Source organism: Theropithecus gelada, chromosome 12 (assembly GCF_003255815.1).
Source record: "Theropithecus gelada isolate Dixy chromosome 12, Tgel_1.0, whole genome shotgun sequence".
Lineage (NCBI taxonomy): Eukaryota > Metazoa > Chordata > Mammalia > Primates > Cercopithecidae > Theropithecus > Theropithecus gelada.
The window spans coordinates 5,739,794-5,763,253 of record NC_037680.1 but is presented as its reverse complement, the minus strand read 5'-3'; positions in this window follow the sequence as shown (position 1 = coordinate 5,763,253).

Below are 23,460 nucleotides of genomic sequence, written 5' to 3'. Positions count from 1 at the left end.
CGGCAAGAGTGGAACTCTGTCTCAAAAAAAAAAAAAAAAAAAAAAAGAAAAGAAAGAAATATTGTAAAGATAATACCAATACCAAGAGTGTTCATATATCCCAGACCCAGTATCCTTTCTTGCTAATATCTTACATCATATATTTGTTAAAATTCAGGAGCAAATATTGAGACATTATAATTAACTAAAATCCATACTTTATTAAAATGCCCTGAGTTTTAGCTGTTATCCTTTTACTGTTCCAGGATTCTATCCAGGATTTTATATTACATTTACTCACCATGTATTTTTAGGCACCTCTTGGCTATGAAATTGTCTTAGGCTTTCCTACTTTTGAATGACCGTGATGATTTTGAGGAATTCTGGTCAAATATTTTGTAGACTGTCCCTCAATTGGGATTTATTTATTGTGTTTCTCATGAGTAGACTTGAGTTCTGGGTATTGGCAGGAAGACCACAGACGTAAATTATCATTTTCATTGCATCGTATCAACAGCACACACTCTCAACATGTTAGTCTTGATCACATGGCTGAGATATTATTTATCAGATTTCTTAACTGTGTTATCTTCTGTTTTCATACACTGTTTTTCAGAAGGAAGTCACTATGCACGCTACACACTTAAGCAGAGGGAGGCAACCTCTATCTACTTCAGGGCAAGACATCTAAGTCAATTATTTGGAATTATTCTGCACAGGAGATGTGTCTTGTTCTCCCAAATATTTATGTATTTAACAATTTATTAAATTATTAGGCTAATGTGGACAGATGTTTATTTTTAACTTTGGATTATAATCCAAAACCATGGTATTTATTTTGATCGCTTGTTCCAACTTTCACCATTGGAGTTCTTGTGTCATAAACCCATCTCTCTCTCTCTCTCTCTTTTTTTTTTTTTTGTTTGCACTTTCTTACTTTTTGGCACTATAAAACGCTCCAGGCTCATATTGTTGTTGTTGTTGTTGTTGTTTTTAATTTCCAGCCCCAGCCCCCAAATCAGTCATTTTTCTAAAGAAGTCTGTTTCTTTAAATGAAGAATTGTCATGCACGCCAAGATTTGGGCACTCAATGTGCTTAATGATACTGAATAGTATTCCTTCTAGGTTTTCTTACCTGACAGAGCAAGGAATACATGTTTATATACTAACCAAGTGTATATACACATATCTATAAATATTTTTATGTGATCACCTGCATCTGTAGTAAAGTAACTATGAGTTCTTATTGATGTCTCCAATTCACCCCTAACTGTGTGGATCATTCTAATCTCATCCTTCTTCTCTGTAATCTCACTCCAACACTGAGAAGACTCCAGATGGATCCCAGCATCCACCATCTATATATCTAAACTTTCAGTTCCAGCATACTTGTATAGAAGTGTTAAATTACACCACTCTGGTAAATAACTCTATCAACTAGAATATAGCACTTACGTAAAGTTTCTTTTAGTCTTACAGACTCCACTCATTTGCACAGTTACTTAGGTCAGCCCCTTTTCCCTCCACCCTCTTGGGTTAGTTTGGTACATACAGTTGAAATACTGTTAGATTGTTTTTATCATGTTCCGCATGCTATCCTGGTATCTCACAATCTCCTGAATGAGTTTTTAAGTAACTGTACACTTTGAGGCTCACTCTGTGTGGTCAAGTTCTGTGTGTTTCGACAAACTGAGAGCATCATGCATCCATCCACAGCCCTAAAAATGTTCCCCGCCCTTCACCTCTTCAAGCTTTCTTCTCTCTCCTGAACCATTCTCAGCAAACTGTCACAAGGACAGAAAACCAGACACCACATGTTCTCACTCATAGGTGGGAATTGAACAATAAGATCACTTGGGCACAGGGCAGGGAACATCACGCACCAGGGCCTATTGGGGGGTGGGAGGCTTGGGGAGGGAAAGCATTAGGAGAAATACCTAATGTAGATGATGAGTTGATGGGTGCAGCACAACAACATGGCACATGTATACCTATGTATCAAACCTGCACGTTGTGCACATGTACCCTAGAACTTAAAGTATAATTTTAAAAAATCAATTAAAATATAATATGTACATACACACACACACACACACACAAAAGAATCACAGAATTTTGCCTTTCCCAGAATGATATATAGTTGAATTGCACAGTAGATAGCATTTTCAGATTACCTTCTTTCACTTAGCAATATGCATGGAAGATAAATTCACACCTTTCATGAGTTGCAAGTTCATTTCTGTTTATGCTGAATAATATTCCATTATATGGATGTACTACAGTTTGTTTACTCATTCACCTAATGAACAATATCTTGGTGGCTTCCAGTTTGGGGTGATTGAGAATAAATCTGCTGGAAACATTAAAATGCAGGTTTTTATATGAACATAATTTTTCAAATTAGTAGGGTCAATACCTAGAAGCGCTGTTGTTGCGTGATATGATAAGACAACGCTTATACATTCATAACTTATTAACTGCTCAACTGCCTTCCAAAATTACTGTACCATTTTGAATTCTAACCCACAATTAATGAGAGTTTCTGTTCCTCCACATTCTCACCAGCATTTGGCAATGACAAATTTTAGATCTTGGCCATTCAGACAGATGCAGTTATATCTCATTGTTCTAATGTACATATCCTGAATGAAAAATCATGTTGAATCTCTTTTCTTATATTTATTTGCCTTCTGTATGTATTCTTTGGTAAGGTGTCTATTCAGATCATTAGCTCATTTTAAAAACTGGGTTGTTTCCTTTCTTACTGTTTAGTTGTGTATCTGTGTTGTTGTTGTCTTTGTAACTTTTTTTTCATAGACTTGTGTTTTTGGCTTGTCTTTTGTTTTTCTTAGATTATCTCACAGAGCAAAAGCCTTTATTTTAAGAAAACTCAAATCAATTTTGATTTATGGATTAGGCTTTCAGTTCTGCATCTAAAAATTGTCACCAACCCGATGGTAACAGATTTCCTACTATGCTTTCTTCCAGATGCTTTGTTATTTTACATTTTACATTTAGATTTACATGTTTTGAGGCAATTTTTGTCAAAGGCTTAAGGTCTCTGCCTGGGTTTGTATTTTTGCATAAGAATGTCCAATTATTACAACATTTTTTGAAAATGCTATTCTTCATGGAATTTCCCCTGTTCCTTTATCAAAGATCAATCATTTATTTATTTATTCTTTTTGAGACAGCGTCTCACTCTGTCGCCCAGGCTGGAGTGCAATAGCATGATCTCGGCTCACTGCAAGCTCCGCCTCCTGGTTTCAAGCGGTTCTCCTGCCCCAGCCTCCCCAGTAGCTGGGATACAGGCAACCACCACCATGCCCAACTAATTTTTGTATTTTTATTAGAGACAGGGTTTTGCCATGTTGGCCAGTCTGGTCTCAAATTCCTGGCCTCAAATGATGTGCCCACCTGGACCTCCTAAAGTGCTAGGACTACAGGAGTGAGCCACCACCCCCGGCCCAAAGATCAATTATTCATATTTCTGTACATCTATTTTTGAGCTCTCGATTCTGTGCCCTAGATCTATGCGTCCCTTCTTCTGTCAATACGTCCCTGTCTTGATTATTATAGCATTGTAGTCAGCCTTAATATAGATTTGTTAGAGTTTTCTAACTTTTTGTTTTTATTTTTTAGAATTGTGGTGAATATTCTAGGTCTTTTGCTTCTCATGTAACATTTTTTGAACATTTTTGTTAATATCTACAATAAAGCTACTGGGATTTTATTGAGATACCATTGAATCTATAGATTAGAATGGGTAGAATCAATATTTTAATAACATTTAGTTTTTCAATTCATAAACAGAATTCCATTTGTTATGTATTCATTTGTTTAGATCCTTCTTGATTTATTTTATGAGTGTTTTATATTTTTGTCTGCATGTAGATCTCATACTTTAAAAAAATTTTTTTTGCAAGATTTACACTTAAGTGTTTGTGTATGTTGGCGGGGGCAGGGGGGAGATATATAAAAAGTATCAAATTTAAAATTTTAAATTCTAATACTTTATTCTTGGTTTATAGAAAAGTAACTGACCATTGTGTATTAACGTATATCCTGCAACTTAGTTATACTATCTTTTTAAAGTGTCAAGAAATTTTTTGTTTGTTTTTGCTGCTGTTGATTCTTTTTATTTTTTTGTTTTAAATGTTGTCATTTACAAATACGGGCAGCTTTATTTCTTCCTTTCTCTGTGGTATACATTTTATTTCCTTTTCCTGATTTATTGCAGTAGTTTGAGCTTCTGATACAGTAATAAATAGGAGTGGTGAGTAGGATATTTTTGCTTTTTTAATCTTAGAGGGAGGCAGGACGAGTTTATTTTCTTACCAGTAAGTATGACGTAATTGTTGATTTTTGGAGATGTCATTCATAAAGTTGAATGTGTTCCCCTTTTACTCATAGTTCACTGAAAGACATTTTAAAAATCATAAATGGATATTGGATTTCATCAAATCTTCCTTCTCTACCAATTGATCACATTTTTATTTGTCTTTAGCCTGTTGATATGATAGATAACAATGATTGATTTTCAAATGTTGAATCTGCTTTGCATGACTGTGATGAATCTAACTCTGTTATAGTGTCTGATTCTTTTTATACATTTTTGGGTTCAATTTGTTAATTTTTGTTGAGGATTTGTGCGTCTACATTTATGAGATATATTGTTTATTTTCCTTCTTCGTGCAATGTTTTTAATGGTTCTGACATTACAGTAATGCTTATCTCATAGATACAATTAGGACGTGTTTCTGTTGCTTCTACTTTTTGGATGAGATTGTGAAGAATTGGCATTATTCTTCTTGAAACTTTTGCTAGAATTCACCAGGAGAACCACCTGGGCCAGGTGCTTTCTGTTTTAAAAAATTATTAATTATAGCTTAATTTCTTTAATATATGTAGGATCATTCTAATGATCTATTTATCTTGTGTGAGTATGCTACTCTGTGTCTTTCAAGGATTTGTCCCAGTTATCAAATGTGTGGCAAAGAGTTGTTTACAGTATATTTCACTATTGTTTTAATTTCATTGGATTTGTAGTGATGAACCTGTTTTTTGTTTCTGACACTGGAAATTTGTGTCCTCTCCTTTGCTTCACTAGCCTGACTTAAGTTTTATCAATTGCATCAATGTGTTTGTATGACCAGATTTTTATGTTGTTGATTTTCTGTATCATTTTTTTCTGCTTTCAATTTCATAGATTTATGCCCTACTTTTTATTATTCATTTTTTTTTCTGGTTGTTTGGTTTTGAATTGCTCTTGTTTCTCTAATTTACTAAGAAGGAATATTAGGTTATTGATTCAAATCTTTTTTATTTTTTTCCTTTTCTAACACTTGTATTTAATACTACACATTTTCTCTAAGCACTGCTTAATCTGAATTTCATGAATTTTGATAAATTGAACTTTTATTTTTATTTTGTGCAAAATATATATATATTTTTTACTTTTCTTGAGACCTATTATTTGACCTAAATGTTATTTAGAAAATTGTTTATGTATTTTCCAACTATCTTTCTTTTATTCGTTTCCAATTTAATTGCATTCAAGTCTAACATATTTTGTATGATTTCTACTTTTAAAAGTTGCTGAAGTGTTTTATGGCTTTGAATGTTGTGTGTCTTGGTGAATGTTTCATGCGAGTTTGAAATCAGTAGTGTAGTTCAGGTCATCTGTATTATTACTGACTTTCAACCAGCTTGATCTGTCAGTTACTGGAAAAAGATGATATTGAAATCTACATTTATAAAAGTAAATTTATCCATTTTTTTCTTTCAATTTGATTAAATAACATTACACCAATGTATATGTAGTACAGGTACCTTATAACAAAGTGTTCCAAATACCTCTATTATGACATTGCTGTCACATAATATTTATTCATCTCGAGTGTCTCCCTTTTTCTACCATGTGGTGTTATAAGACAAAGATAGTGGTCTACAATCCAGGAAGAGTGCGCCTTTAGACACCAAGTCTGATAGTGCTTTGACTTGCATTTTCCAGCCTTCAGAAATGTTAGACGTATATTTCTATTTTATAAGTCATCCAGACTGCGGACTTTTTGTAATGACAACCCACACTGACTAAGATATCCACAGCTTGTACTAATCTAACACATCGTTATTATTACTCTAAACAAACAGTTATATTTTAGATCAATTAAAAATAACACAAAGATATTATTTTACTTTCACTATTTCTTTTTCATCACTCTTTTTTTATTATGTAGATCTGAGTTTCCAACCTATATCATTGCCTATCTTTCTGAAAACTATTTTTTTAATTTCATTAAGGATGAGTCTGATGGTGACGAAATTCCTCAGATTTTTAAAATGATAAATAATAGTTGTATATATTTATGCGAGCAATGTGATGCAATAATGTATGCATTGTAGAATGATTAAATCAAGCTAAATAATATGTCCATCACTTCACATACTCACTTCCTTGTGATGAGAACATTTAAAATCTACTGTTTTAGTAATTTTTAAATATAAAATATGGTGTTATTAACTAAAGTCACTGTGTAGAGTAACCCATTACTAGTATTTATTCCTTTTGTATAATTGAAATTTTGTACCCTTTGACCAACATCTCTATTTTCCATTCACCCCCACCCCCAGCCTCTGGTGACCACAATTCTTTTTTCTACTTTTATGAGTTCAACTTTTTTAGATTCCACATATAAGTAAGATCATGTAGTATTCGTCTTTCTGTGCTTGGCTCATTTCATTTAGCATAATGTCTTCCAGGTTCTTCCAGGTTGTCTCAAAAGATACGGTATTCTATTTTTATGACTGAATAGTAATATATTGTGTATATATATATCACATTTTCTTTTTTCATTTATCCATTAATGGACATCTAGTATCTCTTCCATATCTTGGCTATGGTGCATAATGCTGCAATGAACATGCAAATGAAGGTAACTCTTTAATAATAATGATTTTAGTTCCTTTGAATATATACTCAAAAGTGGGATTGCTGGATCATATTGTATTTCTATTTTTAGTTTTTTGAGAGACTTCCACACTAATTTTCATAATGACTGTACTAATTTACATTTCTACCAATAGCACATTTTTGCATCTCCTATAGATGCAAAAATTCTCAACTCTTTTCTGCATATCATCACCAAAAGTTATCTTCCATCTTTTCAATAATAGCCATTGTCCCAGACAATGATTTCTTGGATATAACCTTAAAAGCTCAGACAATCACAACAAAATGTAGACAAATGAAATCGCAACAAATATAAAGCTTCTACACAGCAAAGGAAACAACTGACAGAATAGAGAGATATCCCACAGATTGGGAGAAAATATTTGCAAACCACATACCTGATAAGGGGCTAATATTGAAAATACATGAGGAGCTCAAATATCTTAATAACAAAAAAAAACTGATTAAAAATGGCAAAGGACATGAATAGAAATTTCCTAAAAAAAGATAAATAAATGGCTAAAAGATGTATGAAGAATTCTAAATATCACTAATCACCAGAAAAATGCAAATAAGCATTCAATGTTACCTCATACCTGTTAGAATCATTATTATCACGTTTTGTTTTTTAAGAAAGTCTTTAATTCTCCTTAAGTTCATACAGATAATTTTGCTAGATATAGGGGTCTAGGTTGGTAAACTTGTTTTCTTTCAAAATGTTAAATATTAAATATTTTATTCCTGTCTCTTTGCATTTATGGTTTCTGATGAGAAGTCCTTTGTAATTCTTATCCTCTTCTTTAGATGAGGTTCTCATCCTCAGCTTCTTTCAAGACTTTTTTTTTTTTTTTTTTTCTTGTCTTGGATTTCTGCAGTTTGAATATGACAAGACTTGTAATTTTTTGGCGATTTATCTTGTGCGATGTTATTTGAGGTTTCCTGGATCTGTGGCTTGGTGTCTGCTGTTAATTTTGGAACATTCTCTGGCACTATTACTTCAGATATTCCTTCTGCCAAGTCTTCTCTTTCTGGTATTCAAGGAAGCATAGGCTACAGCTTTTGAAATTATTTTATTGTTTTTGAATTTTCCATTTTGCATCTTCCACTTATTTTTTCTTTGAATTTAAGCTTGCAAATTTTTTATTCACCTATATTTAAACTCAATTATTTATTTATAAGATGTGTGTAGTCTAATTGTGACCCCTTCGAATGCTTCATTTCTATTAATGTTTTATAATTTCTAACATTTCTTTTAATTCTTTATTGGATGTAAAATTATCTTTCTGTACTTACTTTACTCATCTAATATTGCATGGTATGTATCCAGGAGAACGCTTATCATATTAATCGGAGTTTTATATTTTCTGTCTAATAATTCCAACACCTGTGCTATATTTAAGTCTGGTTCTAATATCTGATTTTTCTCTTCACATCTTGTGTTTTCTTTCCTTTGGCGTGCCCTGTGATATTTTATTAAAAGTTGAACATCTATAATGTAATAACCACTGAGTGTGAATGTGAGTATTATGTTAATTGATAGGAACTGGGTTGTTTTATAGTGGGTTTAATTGGTTTGTTTTCTGTAGCAATAGGTTCCTAAGGGTTCCCATTCCTCTAGAGTTCCTGCTTTTTTCTCCCCTGTCTTCTCTGGAATTTTCTAAGAACTGCTTCATGCATGGAATCTGTGCCTTGAAATAATATCAACTGTAATCCACTGTGAATTTATTGTATCTCTGTTAGTGTGGTGGTCATTCGTGGGCAAGGGGAAGTGCTGTATAATATTTTGATTAAATCACAGTCTTTAGTGTGCCTCTGTCTCTGGGCTGTGACCTTCTGGGCTGTGAAGGGTTTATCCAATGATGTGGATCTGCAGTGGGTGAAAGCCTTTCTGCTGCTGGGATAAGCCTTTACCTTGGAGAACAGGCATATGTTACGGAGAACACTTCAAGTTTATTCCAAACTGATTGCTCTTTTTCCCCCTAGCCATGAGAAAAATTTTGGAGTTTTTACTATGATAACCTGGTGGGTTGCATGAAAGAAAAACTCATAAAATTGTGGCAACTTTCTAAGGCTACACTTACAGTAGTTTCTTTGTCTCAAATTATTCCACACTCAACGTATGGCAATTAATTAAAATGACTATGTCAGTGTTTCTACTACTCATAGCGCTAGAATCTTCTAATCCATATGCCCAGATATTGAGTGTGACTCTCTGGATTCGCCAGTTTGTCCAGAGTTTGGGATGACAGTTTTTCCTGTGATTACAGTTTTCTGATAGATCCCCCACCCAAAAAAAATCATTGATTTTTACTTTTTCACTTTTTTCTTGTTGTAGGAATGAGAGAGAAGACTTCCATGTTCTTTATATGGCAGGGCTAAAAATCAAAGTTCTCCATAATGATGTTTTTCAAAATTCATTAAAAACATATCCTTATATTTTAAGAGACAAGTGTAAAGATACATGTTGGAAAATATGGCCAGGAATAAATAGAGAAAAAGACAAAACGTAATGAAATAAGTGTGACAAAGTTTAATAACTATAGACACGAAATATATTGAACTACTCTGTACAAATTCTTAGCAAAATTAGAATACCTACATGAATAGACAATTTATAGGAATAAATACATTTTATGTACAATGAAAAGGTTATATAAGAGAAAGGCAGACACGTGATTATTTCAATATGCATAAAGGATACTAAGTTGTAGTTCTATCCAGATAAATGGGACCTACTTTTGATGGTTTTACAAGTGGTGACTCTCAGAACTTTGAAAACTAGATAATTGCCATGTAATGTAAACCTTCTCAGACATAATGAAAATCTCACTCACTGTAACTTTAATATCCAAATCAGATAAGAATGCCATATGTGTCTGTGAATATAAATAGACACAAATCTGTTCATCTCACACACAGCAAGATTGCTTCTGAATATTAGTTCTTAAAAATCTCATGAAGTCCTATTAAAAACCTTATTAATAATCAATATTGAATTAGAGGTCTTAGTCAAAGTAACAAAGTAAAATATCATGTGTAAATACTAAAAAAGGTGAAGTTGTTACCATTTTTTATTTGTAATTTCTATTATAGTAAAGCATAAAAAGTCACCTGATCATATTGTTAGCACATACAATAATGAGATTTTTTATTCTAGATATGAATCAGCATGAAAACATCAACCACTTTCTTATGTGTTAGCAGAAGTCAATAGAAAATAAAATCATAATCAAATTACAGAAAAAACCTACTAATGACAAGAAATAATAAAGATCTAAATAAAATGGAAAATAAGCACAAAAAGTAACAATCAGAGATCACAATGCTGTCAACCCTTAGTGAAAGACTTATTTGACCAGCAGTGTTTTGGTTTTGTTTTGTTTTTAAAGACAATGAATTTGTATGATAAATATAAATACACAACATAAACATAGTACTTTTTCATAACTTACCAATTTCTATTTCCTTTCTTTTGTTTATTTTTAGTAATTGTGGGCATATGATAGGTATATATAGTTACGGGGTACAGGCATACAATGGATAATGATCAAGTCAGGGTAATCGGGGTATCCATCCCTCAAGCACTTACCATTGTTTTTTGTGTTAGGAACATTCCAATTCTACTTTTCCAGTTATGTAAAAATATACAATAAATTATCATTGACTAATTTTCTATTTTGTTTTATTCCTAGTCAGCTTCTTTTGTTAATATTTCTTCCTTTGGCACTAGAGACATTAGTATTTGCTACCTCCACCATAAATATTTTCTAGAAATTGGATAAAATTGGGTAATCTATTATTTAAACATAGGACCATATTTTAAAAATAATAATTATCCTCCTAATTAGTGTATAAATTTAATATGATCAGTAATATAAATTCTAGATATAAAAACTCTAATATAATTCCAATCAAAAACCAAACATAACTTTTTAAACAACTTTACAACCTAACCTAAACTTCATATGAAAATGAAAAATATGCAATAGTAGTTATGACTATTTTAAAGATGGGTGATGTCGTAGAATTTTCAATAAAAGAGGAAGCCACCGTATAAGTTAATGGAAATGAATATAATGTAGTATTGACATAGCCAAGAAATTGACATTCATATAACAAATATGCCATATCTAATAAGTTGGATAAAGAATGCTCTTTTCAATATAATTCAGGATCATGATTATATAATTGGCAAAACATACAAATACTGTATCTGTAAGCTTGGAAATGAGATGGTATATTGAACTGCAAAACAGAATGAAGATGTAACAATTGGCTAAAATTACCATCTTATAATTTAAACATTGTATTAATAATAGACAACAGAGAGGTTCAAAAACTTATTACCAACATATATGTGACAAATAATTAATATCCAGAATATATGGAAAATTTCCAAAAAATTAATCAATTAAAAAAACACCATGAATCTTTTAAATATAAATCTCAGCATCACACAATATACCCAGGCACATGCAACCAGCTTACACATGTAACCACTGAATCTAATACAAAATATAAAATTATAAAAAAGTCAAATGTTCATGTAATATAATATCAATTGGTTAACAGAATATAGAGTATCATTTTATTCTCTATAAGTTGTTTAATAGAAAATGTTATGCATATTCAAATTATTTTGTGATTTTATTTTAATCTTAATAATTTTTGTGTTTTTGAGATGTCTTAATATTTGAATGTTGCAACTTTCATAATAAACAAAAATGTATTATTTACAAAACAGAAAAAATAACTCTGGCATATAAAACCTGAATATAATTTTGATTTTATCACTTCCTAGCTGTGTAATACTGAGAAAATTATTTAAGCTCTCTGACCTTCAGTTTCCTCATGTCTAAAATGGAAGTGGTAATAGTTATGTCATCAGTGTATGATTCAGATAACATGGGATAATGCAGTTAACATACTAGTCATTTAAAAATAGCATTTTTTACCTTTTCCTAAATTAAATATCCAATTTCTGGTATCTACTTTTGATGTGTTCTGGTCTAGGTTATAGAGTTTCAGTTCAGTATTAATTTCTTTTTAACCTTTATTTTTTTCCCGTGACAATAAGTTCACTGTGTTCACAAGATAAACAAAGGCTGGAGACCTGTCAACCTTTTAAAGTTTCCTTCAGATCATTTCCACCTGGTAGAAGAGAAAATAAATGTGGAAAGGCTCAGTCAGCTTTTTATCTTCCACAGCTGAATATTTTCAGGACAAAAGTTCTGGCATTTTGTTGTTGTTGTTGTTGTTGATTCATTGTTTATAATTTTCCAGTAAGATCATGAGGTCAGGATCATGAGGTTATCGGGTCATGAGGTCAGGAGATTGAGAACATCCTAACACGGTGAAACCCCGTCTCTACTAAAAATACAAAAAATTACATGGGTGTGTTGGCGCGCGCCTGCAGTCCCAGTTACTCAGCCAATTGAGGCAGGAGAATCACTTGAACCCGGGGGAAAGAGGCTGCAGTGAGCCAAGATCCTGCCACTGCACTCCAGCCTGGGTGACAGAGTGAGACTCCCTCTCAAAACAAACAAACAAACAAACAAACAAACAGCCCCTGTACTCTTTATATGTAAAACAAAAATATAAATAAATTAAAATATGCATTATTTCACTCACAGAGATGACAGTTTGTCCAATTTGTATAGGTTTCTTTTGAGATCTGATTTTTTATGTACATAGTCACAGAAATGCACAGGCTCACAGTCATAGTAATGCATATATATATACCTATAAATATATACAAAGATAATTATTTGTATGTGTGTGTGCACATGGAATATAGGTGTGTGTGTGTGACGTATCTTCTCACTAGGAAGGTGTTACCTACGTTTTAATATTTGGTGTAGATATTACAGCATTGGTAATTTTTAATTAAAACTTTGTGAATCTAGGAGTACCAAATCAATACGCTGGTGCCAGCTTTATGCAATTTGTTTGATAAAGTTGATGAGAAAATGGTTTACACTTAATGGAAACTTACTGCATTCTAGATAAGGAGATCTCTATATGCACTAACTCATGCAGGTCACACAATATCCCTAGGGAATATGAATCCTTATTGTCTGCACTATATAGACAAAGCATTAGAGACCTTGGTAGGAGCAATTTGCACAAGGTCATATGTCTGGTAAAGGGTGAAGCTAGGATGTAATGACTGACCTTCTTACCTTAGAACATGTGCTCCTACCAATCTCTGATGCAGTATAATTCAAAAGTATTTTCAGAAACAATCAGTAAATAAATTTGTAGTTCCACTTTTATTAATTATTAATAAAATTGGCTGTGTTAAAAAGCATTTTAGTTAAAAGATATATGCCTGAAATTATGTTCCTTTTTTTTTTGTTTATGATAGCCAATCATTTGGACTTTTGCCTTGGGTGAGCTAGATTGATGATTTTTATAAAACTAATTAGCAGAATTAGCTACATTTTGCTAACTGCATATGGTATTCATGTTGATCTGATAGGCCACTTAATTTTAATTGTATTACATGCCAGACAAATATACACATTACCAAACATAAATATACATATATAAAATTTGGAATATGTAGTCTTGCAATATTTCATCATAATTATTAATTTAGTCATACACAAATCACCTAATATTTGGCTCCTATGTTGCTATTATTCCAAACATAGTTTTCTCCTCTCTGAAGCAACAAGATCTCTCAATGTCATCTTGCACATTTCTGCTCCAGCTTCTAGAACAATCTTTTATCCAAAGCACCTAAATCTTTGTAGTGTAGACTGGTATTCAGAAACAACCAGTGTAAGGTATGCTCATTGTTACTAGTGTGTGAATAATTTTAGGTCCTTGTAGCAAACAGAGCTGAAACACACACACACACACACACACACACACACACACACACACACGTGCAAATGCATAGCTATTTATAAATATATATGTCTAAATATGCATACATTCATATATCAACTATAGTACTATACTTATGCATATGACTCTTATGTGTGTATCTATCTGTAATATGTTAGAAAACATAAGTTAAACCCCAAAACTTAGGGTATATTCTACTATCCTACTTTCCATATTTGCAACTTCCTTATCCAGCAGCTGAAAAGTACAGTAACTGAAATAAAAAAAGTCATTAGTGGGGTTCAGTAGCACATTTGAGCAGGAAGAAAAAGGAATCGGTAAACTTGAAGATAGGAAAATTGAACTTTTTAAGTTTGAGAAAAAGAAAAAAAAAGTATGAAGAAAAGTGAACAGAGTATAAGGGACTTTTGGCACACCATAGGGTGGATTTATACACATACTGAGGCTATCAAAAGGAGAAAAGAAAAAATATGGAGCAGAGAGACTATTTGGAAAAGTAATGGCAAAACAACCCAGATTTGATGAAAGAAATGTATCGACAAATTAGGAAGAGCAACAAACTTTGGTAAGAATAAACCCAAGGCAATCTACAATGAAACATATTATAATCAAATTGTTCAAAGATAAATGCAAAGAAAATCTTGAAAGCAGAAAGGGAAAATAAACTCATTATATACAAGGAATCCTGATAAGATAATCAGCCAATTTCTTATCAGAAACCCTAGAGACCAGAAGGCAGTTGGATGATATTTTAAAGTGCCACAAAATTAAAAATCAACTGAGTAGTATATATCCAGCAAAATTAACCTTCAAAAGTGAAGAAGAAATAAAGATATTCTGAAATAAATAAATCTGAGGGAGTTCATAACCCTGCCCCTGCCCTACAAGAAATGCTGAAAGATTTCCTTCAGGTTGACGTAATAGGACACTAGATGGTAACTCAAACCCATATGAGGATATAAAGATCTTCACTAAGGGGAAATAAATTGGCAAATATAAAAGCCAGTACTACTGTAATTTTGGTTTGTAATTTCACTTTTTACAGAATTTAAAAAGCAAATGCAAAACATAAGTATTGATCTATGTCATTAGTCACACAACATGTAACAATGTAATTTGTGATACATAGAAGTTGAGATTTTGTGTTTTATGTTAATTTCATATGAGTTCATACAAGATTGTTAAGTCTTTAGGATATTTTATATATACTTCGTGCTAACCACACACACACATACGAACTATAAAATATTTTTAAAAGGAAATGAGTAATAAATAAAAAATTCTACCACCAAAAATCAACCACAAAATTGGTGGAGAAACAAGTAACTAAAAAGTTATAATACATACTGAACACACTTACCAAATGATAGAAGATAGTCCTTCTATCATTTAGTAACGTTTGAAAAGAAGTTTGAAATGATAGAAGGTAGTCCTTCTATCATTTGGTAACGTTTGAAAAGAAGTTTGAAATGATAGAAGGTAGTCCATCTACCATTTGGTAACGTTTGAAAAGAAGTGAGACTCAATTTATTAAAATCATAAAAAAGTAGGGACATTACTAAAATTTTACAGAAATAAAGATTATGAGATAATACTATGAGCAATTGTATGCCAGCAGAAAGAATATCTCAGATAAAATGGATGAATTTCAGATTTCTGTAAAAACATAATCTACCAAAACTGATTTAAAAAGAAACAAAATCTGAATATACTTATATTAGAAAGAAGATAGAATCACAAACTTCCAAGCAAAAGTTCAGAACTAGGTGACATGACCAGTGAATTCCATAAAATATTTAAAGCACAATAACAATCCTCTTAAAACTGTTCCAAAAAATAGAAGAGGAGGGAGCACTTTCTAATACATTTTATGAGGTGAGCATTACCATGACACCAAATCCAGACAAGACAAATAAAATTATAGGCCAATATCCTATGTGAATATTGATACCACAGCTCCCGACAAAATACTAGCAAACAGATCTAAGTAGCGTACTAAAAAATTATAAATTACAATCAACTGGAATTTATTCCTGGAATTAAAAGTTGATTCAACATACACAAATTAATATACTACATTAATAAACTGAAGCTAATTTTTAAAAATTATTGTAAAGATGAGGTCTCACTATGTTGCTTAGGCTGGTCTTGAACTCCTAGTCTCAAGCAATCCTCCCACTTCAGCCTCCCAAAGTGTTGGGATTACAGACATGAGCCACAGTGCCAGGCCTAAATGCCATATATTTAATAACCACAGATAACTTCATACTCAATGGTGAAAGAGTGAAATAGTTTCCCCTGAAATCAGCATCCAGACATGTATAGCCATTTTGTCATTTCCATTCAATGTTGTATTGGAAATTTAGCCTGAACAATTCGCCAAGTAAAAGGAACAAAAGGCATCCAAATTGAAAAGAAATAAGCAAAATTAACTGCTTTCACAGATGGCAGTATTTATATGTAGAAAACATTGTAGATTGCAAAATAAAACCATTAGAGCAAATGAACAAATTCACCAAGGTTCCAGGGTATAAAATTTACAAACATTTTACACACAAAAAATAGAAACCTAAAAGGGAAATTAAAAACATTATTTACGGTACCATCAAAAAGAATAAAATACTTAGGCACATATTTAACAAAGGAAGTGAAAGACTTGTGCACTGAAAACTCCAAAACATTGTTAAAAAATTAAAGACAACTAAGTAGAAAAACATCCCATGTTCCTGTATTTAAAGACTATATTCTTACCATGGCAATACTTATATAAATTTAAACACAAATAAACATGAATTAATATAACTATATATTTTATGTGTTACATAAATATATAACATTTGTAATTGATGTGTTTTAGATATTCCGAATTGCGTTTTCTTACTCTGAAACGTGTTTTTTTTGGTTTTAGTAGGTAGTTAAATTGGCTGGACTTAAACTCCAAATTTCATCTTTCTCGCAGTGGAAATCAGTTCATTTTTCACAGCATTCCTGCTGCTACCTTCTGCTGAACTCTTGGTTGAATCCCACACTTTTTCTCAAAGATTCAACCAAGAAGCTCGGGAGTGTTTGCACATAGATCTTGAGGCTCCACTTATTAGTCACGTTAAGATCCATGAACTCTTATCTCTGACTTTTTCCTATTGCTTCAAAGATGTTGGATTATCATCAGGTGAAAAGTCGTATAAATACAAATATTTCCATATGCTTTCCTTTCTTTCATGGAATGACTACTCTCAAGTTTCTCCCTAATTTTGTTCACTTTCTAGTGTCTTCAAATGTTTGCTTTCACATTTTTAATATTATTGTCCAGGGTTTATAATTATTATCAGCTAGAAGGAAAGTCTAATAAAAACTACCATTACTGGTACTCTACCTTTAATAACTCAAAAACAGTAACGCTGTCGATATACCTTCATTTATTTATCTTATTATGTTTATTGAGAACAGACAGACATTCTCAAACAATGCTCATTAATGATATTTCAATAATGTACAATAATGATCATTGGTCTTTGATAAAATTTAATTGCTGACTTCGGGCCATTCACTGATGTCTTCAGTCACCACAAAACTGTCGTGTGTCATTTTTTGCTTCTCTCTTTGTGGAGCCTTTCAGACTCCCCTGTTATGAAGGAAATCATTTTCAACTTTTAGTAACTTTGTCTACACTTAGGTAAGCACTTTTTACTAAGACAAGCAGGCACGGTAATTCCTTCATTTGGTAATCATTCGATCACATATAAGCTTGTATACCAGTTTTCATCCATTGTTCCCAAATGTTGTAAACATGCCTGTCACTCTTGCCAATGAGTGTCATCCAGACAGCAGATTAGTATATAACGCCTTTGTACAATTATTTTTGTATTGTAGTACTGAAACCCATTATAATATACTTTTCATAGTTTTGTAAAGTGGTAACGTTTTTAGTTTAGTAATATAAGCTCAAGTATTTTGCAGCAAATCTATTGTTTGTAAAAAAAAAAGATAATAAATACAAGCATATCTCATATTTATTGAGCTTCACTTTATTGTGTTTCGCAGGTATTGCCTTTTACAGATGAAGGTTAGTGGAAACCTTGCCACAAGCATGTCTACTGGTGCCATTTTTCCAGCACTATGCATTCAGGTTTGCAGGTAACTTTTTGTTCATTCTTGCCATATTTCAAACTTTTTCATCATTATTGTATGTGTTATAGTGATTTGTGATCGGTTATTTTTGATGTTATTATTGTAATAGTTTTGGGGTGCCACAAACTGCCCTCCCACGTAAGATGGTGAACTTAATTGAGAAGTGCTGTGTGTGTTCTCACTGCTCCACTCAACCAGTTGTTGTCCCGTGTCTCTACCTCTCTTCAGGCTTCTCTATTCCCCAAGCCACAACAATATTAAAATTATGCCTGTTAATAACCATACAATAGCCTTTAAGTATTTATTCCAAAATAAGAAGAGTTGCATGTCTCCCACTTTAAATCAAAAGCTAGAAATTATTAAGCTTAATAAGGTAGGCATGATGAAAATTGAGACCAGCTGAAAGCTAGGCCTCTTTTGCCAAGCACATGGCTAAGCCATGAACGCTAAGAAAGAGTTCTTGAAGGAAATTAAAAATGCGGTTCCAGTGAATACATGCATGATAAGAGACGCAGCATTGCTGATATGAAGACAGTTTTAGTGGTCTGAACATAAGACCAAATTAGCCACAATATTTTCCTAAGCCAAAGCCAAATTCAGAGCAATGCCCTAACTTTCTTCAATTCCATGAATGCTAAGAGAGATGAGGAAGCTGCAGAGGAAGCTGCTAGTTGGAAGCTAGCAGAGGTTGATTCATGAGGTTTAAGGAAAGAAGTCATCTTCATTACACAAAAGTGCAAGGTGAAGCAGCAAATTCCAATGTAGAAGCTACAGAAAGTTGTCCAAAAGCTTTAAGATAATTGATAAAGATTGCTACGCTCAACAACAGATTTTTCAATGTAGATTTTTAAAAATCCTTTATTTAAAGAAGATGCTATCCAGGACATTCATTTAAAAAATTATTTCCATAGGTTACTGGGTGTTTGGTTACATGAGTAAGTTCTTCAGTGGTGATTTGTGAGATTTTGCTGCACCCATCACCTGAGCAGTGTACAATGCACCCAACTTGCATTCTTTTATCCCTCACCTCCTTCCCACCCATTCTCCCTGAGTCCCCAAAGTCCATTGTGTCTTTCTTATGCCTTTGCATCCTCATAGCTTCGTTCCCATTTATGAATGGGAACATGCCATGTTTGGTTTTCCATTCCTGAGTTACTTCATGTAGAATAATAGTCTCTAATCTTATCCAGGTTGCTGTGAATGTCATTAATTCATTCCTTCATATGGTTGAGTAGTATTCTATCATATACATATACATATGCACCAAAGTTTCTTTATCCACTTGTTGATTGATGGGCATTTGGGTTGGTTCCACATTTTTGCAATTGCAAATTGTGCTGCTACAAATATGCATGTGCAAGTATCTTTTTCATATAATGACTTCTTTTCCTCTGGGTAGATACCCAGTAGTAGGATTGCTGGATCAAATGAGTAGTTCTATTTTTAGTTCTTTCTTCATACTGCTTCTCATAGTGGTTGTACAGTTTACATTTTCACCAGCAGTGGAGAAGTGTTCCCTGTTCCACATCCTTGCCAACATCTATTATTTTATTTTTTTATTATGGTCATTCTTGCAGGAGTAAAGTGATGTCACATTGTCGTTTTGATTTGCATTTCCCTGATCATTAGTGATGTTGAGCATTTTTACATATGTTCGTTGGCCATTTGTATATCTTATTTTGAGAATTGCCTGTTCATGTCCTTAGCCGACTTTTTGATGGGATTAGTTTTATTATTGATACTTTGCTTGAGTTCATTGTAGATTCTGGACGTTAGTCCTTTGTCAGATGTGTAGATTGTGAAGATTTTCTCTCACTCTATGGCTTGTCTGTTTATTCTGCGGACCGTTCCTTTTGTTGGGTAGAAGCTCTTTAGTTTAAGTTCCAGCTATTTATCCTTGTGTTTATTACATTTGCTTTTGGGTACTTGCTCATGAAATCCTTGCCAAAGCCAATGTCTAGAAGGGTTTTTTCCGATGTTATCTTCTAGAATTTTTACAGCTTCAGGTCTTAGGTTTAAGTCCTTGATCCATCTTGAGTTGATTTTACATAAAGGGAGAGATGAGAATCCAGTTTTGTTCTTCTATATGTGGCTTGCCAAATATCCCACCATCATTTGTTGAATAGGGTGTCTTTTCCTCACTGTATGCTGTTGTTTGCTTTGTCAAATATCAGTTGGCTGTATTTTATTTTATTCTGGGTTCAGTATTCTGTTCCATTCATCTATATGCCTATTTTCATACCAGTACCATGCTGTTTTGGTGACTATGGCCTTACGGTATAGTTTGAAATCAGGTAATGTGATGCTTCCAGATTTGTTTTTTTTTTTTTTTTTGCTTAGTCTTACTTTGGCTATGTGGGCTCTTTTTTGGTTCCATATGAATTTTAGTATTGTTTCTTCTGGTTGTGTAAAAAATGATGGTGGTATTTTAATGGTAATTGCATTTAAATTTGTAGATTGCTTTTGGCAGGATGGTCATTTTCACAATATTGATTCTACCCATCCATAAGCATAGGATGTGTTTCCATTCGTTTGTGTCATCTATGATCTCTTTCAGCAGTGTTTTTTAGTTTTCCTTGTAGAGGTCTTTCACCTTCTTGGTTAGGTATGTTCCTAAGGTTTTTTTTTTTTTTTTTTTTTTTTTTTTTTTTTTTTTTTTTTTTTTTTGCAGCTATTGTAAACGGAGTTGAGTTCTCGATTTGATTCTGAGATTGGTCACTGTTAGTGAATAGGAGAGCTACTGATTTGTGTACATTAATTTTGCATCCAGAAACTTTGCTGAGTTATTTTATCAGTTCTAGGAGTTTTTTGGATGATTCTTTAAGATTTTCTAGGTAAAAACGTATCATCAGCAAACAGCAACAGTTTAACTTCCTCTTTACCGATTTGGGTGCCCCTTATTTCTTTCACTTGTGTAATTGTTCTGGCTAGGACTTCCAGTACTATGTTGAACAGAAGTGGTGAGAGTGAGCATCCTTGTCTTGTTCTAGTTGTCAGAATGCTTTCAACTCTTCCCTATTCAGTATTATGTTGTCTATGAGTTTGTCATAGATGACGTTTATTACATTGAGGTATGTCCGTTGTATGTTGATTTTGCTGAGAGTTTTAATCATAAAGAAATACTGGATTTTGTCTCGGGTGCAGTGGCTCATGCCTGTAATCCCACCACTTTGGGAGGCCGGGGCAGGTGGATCACCTGAGGTCAGGAATTCGAGACCAGCCTGGTCAACATGGTGAAACTCTGTCTCTACTAAAAATAATAATTAAAAACATTAGCTGGGCATGGTAGTGGACACCTGCAAGCCCAGCTACTCAGGGGGCTGAGGCAGGAGAATCGCTTGAACCCATGAGGCTGAGGTTGCAGTGAGTCGAAATCTCACCAATGCACTCGAGCCTGGGTAACAAGAGGAAGGCTCCACCTAAAAAAAAAAAAAAAAAAAAAAAAGAGAGAGAGAGAGAGAAAAATACCAGATTTTGTCAAATGCTTTTTCTGCATCTATTGAGATGATCATGTGATTTTTGTTTTTAATTCTGTTTATGTGGTATACCACATTTATTGACTTGCATATTTCCAAAAAAAAAAAAAAAATCTCCGCATCACTAGTATGAAGCATGCCTGATTATGGTGGATTATCTTTTTGATATGTTGTTGGATTCGGTTAGCTAGCATTTGGTTAAGGATTTTTGCATCTATATTCATCAGGAATATTGGTCTGTAGTTTTCTTTTTTTGGTTATGTCTTTTCCTGGTTTTGGTATTAGGGTGAAAGTGACTTCATAGAATGATTTAGGGAGGATTCCCTCTGTTACATTTTGTAGAATAATATCAATCAGATTTTTACCAACTCTTCTTTGAATATCTGGTATCATTCAGCTATGAATTCATCTGGTCCTAAACTTTTTTTGTTGTTGTTGATGATTTTTTAATACCATTTCAATCTCGCTGCTTATTTGTCTGTTCAAAAGTATCTAATTCTTCCTGATTTAAGTTAGGAGAATTGCATCTTTCCAGGAAGTTATCCATCTCTTCTAGCTTTTCTAGTCTGTGCACATAGAGGTGTTCATAGCAGCCTTGAATGATCATTTATATTTTTGTGGTGTCAGTTATTATAGTTCCCATTTCATTTCTACTAGAGCTTATTTGGATTTCCTCTATTCTGTTCTTGATTAATTTTGCTAATGGTCTATCAATTTTATTTACCTTTTCAAAGAACCAGCTTTTCATTTCATTTGTCTTTTGTATTGCTTTTTGTTGTTGTTTCAGTTTCAATTAGTTCTTCTCTGATCTTGGTTATTTCCTTTCTTCTGCTGGGTTTCGACTTGGTTTGTTCTTATTTCTCTAGTTCCTTGAGGTGTGACCTTAGATTGTCTGTGCTCTTTCAGTTGTTTTGATGTAGGCATTTAGGGCTATGAACTTTCCTCTTAGCACTGCCTTTGCTTTATCTCAGAGGTTTTGATAGGTTGTGTTACTGTTGTTGGTCAATTCAAAAAAATTTTTAATTTCCATCTTGATTTCATTGTTGACCCAATGATCAGTCAGGAGCAGGTTATTTAATTTCCATGTATCTGTATGGTTTTGAAGATTCCTTTTGCAGTTGATTTCCAGTTTTATTCCACCATGGTCTGAGAAAGTGCTTAATATAATTTCAATTTTCTTAAATTTATTGAGGCTTTTTTTTGTGTGGCACATGATATGGTCTATCTTGAAGAAAGTTCCATATGCTGAGTAATAGAATGTATATTCTCTGATTATTGTGTAGAATGTTCTGTAAATATCTGTTAAGTTCATTTGTTGCAGGATATAGTGTAAATTCATTGCTTTTTTGTTGACTTTCTGTCTTGATGACCTGTCTAGTGCCGTCAGCGGAGTGTTGAAGTTCCCCACTATTATTGTGTTGCTGTCTATCTCATTTCCTAGGTCTGGTTGTAATTGTTCTGTACATTTGGGAACTCCAATGTTAGGTGCATATATATTTAGGACTGTGATATTTTCCTGTTTGTAAGGCATTTTATCATTATATAATGTCCCTCTTTGTCTTTTTTAACTGCTGTCGTTTTAAAGTCTGTTTTATCTGTTGTAAGAATAGCTACTCTTGCTTGCTTTTGGTGTCTGTGTGTATGGTAGATCTTTTTCCACTCCTTTATCTTAAGTTTATGTGAGTCTTTATGTGTTAGATGAAGGCAGCAGATAGTTGGTTGGTGAATTCTTATCCATTCTGCAATTCTGTATCTTTTAAGTGGAATGTTTAGGTCATTTACATTCAATGTTAGTATTGAGATAGATTCCATTCATCATGTTATTTGTTGCCTGTATACCTTTTTTTAAAATTATATTTTTGTTTTATAAGTCTTGTGAGATTTATACTTTAAAAAGAATCTGTTTTGATGTATTTCCAGGATTTGTTTCAAGATTTAGAGCTCTTTTTAGCAGTTCTTGTAGTGCTGGCTTGGCAGTGGTGAATTATCTCAACATTTGTTTGTATGAAAAAGACTACATCTTTCCTTCATTTATGAAACTTAGTTTCACTGGATACAAAATTCTTGGCT